Source organism: Elephantulus edwardii, unplaced genomic scaffold, assembly GCF_000299155.1.
Source record: "Elephantulus edwardii isolate Elephantulus edwardi_28Jun2011 unplaced genomic scaffold, EleEdw1.0 scaffold00020, whole genome shotgun sequence".
Taxonomy (NCBI): Eukaryota; Metazoa; Chordata; class Mammalia; order Macroscelidea; family Macroscelididae; genus Elephantulus; species Elephantulus edwardii.
The window spans coordinates 2,659,724-2,664,082 of record NW_006399770.1 but is presented as its reverse complement, the minus strand read 5'-3'; the positions used below and the strand labels follow the sequence as shown (position 1 = coordinate 2,664,082).

General features: G+C 42.7%; 1 pseudogene; it reads left to right on the top strand.

Moving 5' to 3' along the window:
- Window positions 1-4,359, top strand: part of LOC102862619 — a 13,236-nt pseudogene that overhangs the window by 951 nt on the left and 7,926 nt on the right.

Here is a 4,359-nt window from a genome sequence, read left to right as displayed (position 1 = left end):
ATAATGAAATAAAATAATTTTTAAAAAATTAACAAAATAATAATAATTTTAAAAAAGACGCTCTACCACATCACCCTCTGGACCTTCCTCCTCGCCATGGGCCGTTTCCTCTCTGAGTTGTTTGTATTCGGGACAGTGGCTTCCCACGATTGGTGTCCTGGCACCCCTGATGGTGGCAAGTCTGTCCACCCTGGGGATGCTGGTTGGACTTCGGTACCTGGAAGCAGAGCCAGTGTCAAGACAGAAAAAGAGAAACTGGGGCCGACTCGGCGCCTCTAAGACTTCGGCTTCCACCCTTACTGTCCTCTCCCCTCATTCTCTCTGCTCTTTATGTTGTTCAGATCCACCATCAGTCATTTGACCCACTTCTCACCTTTTCGGTTTTTCACTTTTTTTATTTAAAAAAACCTTTAAGATATGGCATATACACATACAGGTGTGTAGCATGTATGTTCATTTTAAGGAATAATTTGAAATTACCAGCATCTCAGAAAGCCACCATGTAACCTTCCCCTGCCTTCACAATTGCATCCTCCCCCAGGCTCCCATCCCAGTCTCTGCCTTTTTTCCTTTGACTTCTGTCCCTTGATTTGACCTGTGTCATAAGAACACGTGAATGAGGATCCCTAAAGCTGAGATGACTTAGAGCAGCTGTGACCAAGAGGTCGTTCTCCTAGACTAGGGTATCCTCTACTACAGGACCAAGGCTGGGACCATCTGAGGGGTCAGCAGTTCTTCGAAGAAGGGCTACCTAGTGAGCATGCACCACACGGCTCTCTTTTACATACATGTGGGTTGGGGTCAGGAGACTATTTTTAAACCATCTGGTCAACTGTATTTGTGTAATCAATTTTGTAATATATAGGAAAAGATTCTGATAAAAAAATTAAATGCATAAAAATAGACATTCTAGGTGACCCAACAGAGTGTGGAAATTATCAAACAATATCATTAATATCACATGCAAGCCAGATTCTACTGAAAATTATCCAAAAAACTCTTGGAGCAATATGTCAGCAGAAAACCGCCAGAAGTGCAGGCTAGATTTAGAAGAGGTCATGGTACTAGGGACATTATAGCTAATGTTAGATGGATCTTGGCAGAAAGCAGAGAATACCAGAGTAGCGTCTATCTGTGCTTCATTGACTATGCAAAGGCTTTTGACTGAGTAGATTACAACAAGCTCTAGCTGACTCTGAGAAAAATGGGAATCCCAGAACATTTGATTGTGCTTATGTGAAACCTATACTTTGACCAAGAGGCAGTCATCAGAACAGAGCAAGGAGACACTACATGGTTCAAAATCAAGAAGGGGATCCACCAGGGATGTATTCAATTTTCATACCTTTTCAACTTGTATGAAGAACAGATCATCTGAGACTCTGGGCTGTACGAGGAGGAATGTGACATCAGGATTGCTGGAAGAGTAATCAAGAACCCGCATTATGCAAATGACACAACCCTGCTTGCTGAAACTGAGGAGGACCTGAAGCGCTTGCTGCAGAAGGTCAAGGACTGCAGCCTTCAGCCTTCAATATGACTTGAAGTTCAACATCAAGAAAACAAAGATTCTCACCACTGGGCCAATTGCATCAGTATGGGTGGTGACTAGATTGAGATATTTAACAGTTTTCGTTTGCTTGGCTCCACAGTCATCACTCTTGGTAACAGCAGACAGGAAATCAGGAGACGAATTGCATTGGGAAAGTCAGCTGTCAGGGACCTCTCCAGAGTACTACGAGCAATGACATCAGGCTGGAGACTAAGGTGCACCTGATCTGGGCTACAGTCTTCGCAATTATGTGCTATGCATCAGAGAGTTGGACAGTGACTAGGGATGATAGAAAGATAATTGAGGCCTTTGAGCTGTGGTGCTGGAGAAGAGTGTTGAATATACCATGAACTGCTAGGAGAACAAACAGGTTTGTCCTGGAGAGGGTGAAGCCAGAATGCTCCTTGGAGTCAAGGATTCTGAAGTTTCATCTGACATGCTTTGGGCATGTTGCAAGGAGGGACTGGTCCTTGGAAAGGTACATCATGCTTCGGAGAGTGGAGGGATGACACAGGAGAGGACCCTTGATGTGGTGGATTGATTCTATGAGTGGGGTGGTGGGAGTGAGTGTGTCTGAGAAGATGAGGTTGGCACAGGATAGAGCAGGTTTAGAGCTCTTGTACATAGGGTCACTATGAGTTGCAAGTGACTTGACGGCACATAACTACAACAACAGCAGGCATTAATGAGATGAGATGGAATTGGCCCCTTTGAATTGGACAGTCATATGATCTCCTATGCTAGGAATGAAAAATTGAAGAATGGTGTTGCATTCACCATTAAAAACACTATTGCAAGATCTATTATGATGTACAATGCTGTGAGTGATAAGATAATATCCATACACATGCGGGGTTTTGTTGCTGTTGTTGGATATGGTTGAGTTGAAACTGATCCATCGCTGACCTCCACCGAGTATTCAGAAAGAGTTAATCATATGCATAAAAGAAAAACATGTTAATAATATCACTACATGTTGTTATATGTTTTCAAGTCAAGTGTGACTCAGCAACCCTAAAAACAACAGATCTGGGAGCTCTGGTGGCCTAGTGGCAAGGAGCTGCAACTACAATCCCAGAGGCGCACTGTTCGAATCCACCAGATGCTCTGCTGGGGAAGGAGGGTCAATCTTCTCCTGTACCAGTCAGATCTGATTTGACGGTACACTCACACAAAAATAATAATAAAACAACGGATCTGAACCTTGTCCCATCCTGTGCCATCCTCATCATCTCTGATATATTTGAGTCCATTGCTGCAGTCACTGTGCCAATCCATCTCGTGAGGGTTTTCCTCTCTTTTACTGACCCTCCACCTTTCTAAGCATGATGTTCCTCTACAAGGAACAACTTCTCCTGGCAACATGCCCAAAGAGCGGAGCAAAACCGACCATGCTGAATCTGTCCAAACTGCAGATTCAGAAGCAAACATAATAGATTGTTTTTGTTTTAATCTTTTTGTTTTGAGGTGTATTGTTACGCAGAAACTGATAAATAGAAATTTACTCAGTTTATTTCATACCAAGCTATGCTCCATGTGTCAAGGATACAAGGGTGCATGCAACAGATACTGTCTCCTTTTGCCTTCAAGGGTTTTGTAATAGAGAGGTCAGACAGAGTATAACTAAATTAACAACTAAGTTTGTCATTCCTAGGTGGTGATTATGCTACAGAGAGAAAGCAGACTACAGGGAATAGAGAGCAGTGTTGTTGTCACTGATTTACTATGACTGATAGCAACCCTATGAATAAGAGATCTGAACCTTACCTAATCCTGCACTATCCTCATCGTCTCTAATATGCTCTAGCCCACTGTCAGAGTCACTACGTCCATCTATTTTATATTCCTCTCTCTCTGATCCTCCACCTTGCACAGCATAATGTCCTTTCCCAAGGACTGACCTCTCCTGGCAACCTGCCCAAGGTATGTAAGATAAAGTTTCACCATTTTGGACTCTAAGGAACACCCTAATTGCACTGCCTCTAAAATAGATTGTTTGCTCTTTTGGTAGTCCGTGGGATCTTCAGTACTCTTCTCCAAGACCACAATTGAAGGCATCAATTCTTCTTCTCTTATACTTAGTCATTGTTCAACTTTCAGATGCTCAGGAAGTATTTGAAAAGTCTATGACTTGGATCAGGTGCACCTTAATCTTTACATTGACATAATTTGCTCTTTAAGCACATTGGAGAGGTCCTTGACAACAATTTTCCAATGAAACGTATCTGTTGATTTCTTGTCTGCTGAGAGAGCAGCATGGGCTGTGCTATTTCAGTTGGAGTGATTGAGGATGAACTTTCTGAAGAGGAGATGATAAACAGAGACTGAAAGAAATTAGGCCGCATGGCAAATGACTATACCAGGAACAAGAAGTCAAAGTGAAGAAGATACCTAGTGCAAAAGCCATCAGACCCAAAGGTGCTTTGCAGTCAGTATGTTGGAATAATTCAACAATGGGAAGAATAATAAAGGATGAGGTCAGAGGAACATAGTGGTGGCCAGAGAAGGTAAGACAGAGAAAATGGGGTCTCATAGTCTATGACTTTGGTTTTGGAAGGTATTGGAGGGTGTTGAGCTCAGAAATGGCATAATTTGAATTTGTGCTTTGAAAGGATTAGTTGGCTTGTGAAACTGAAGTAGAGAGATTTCTAGGGGAGGCTAGTACAACAGATGATGGTAACTTGGACCAGAATGCTGACAGCGGAAGGAGAAAGAAGAGGTTCTCTCTTGTTCTCTTCTTCATCTCACATAGTTCGGGTATGTTGCAAAGAGAGGTCAGTCCTTGGAAAAGGACATCATACTGGGGG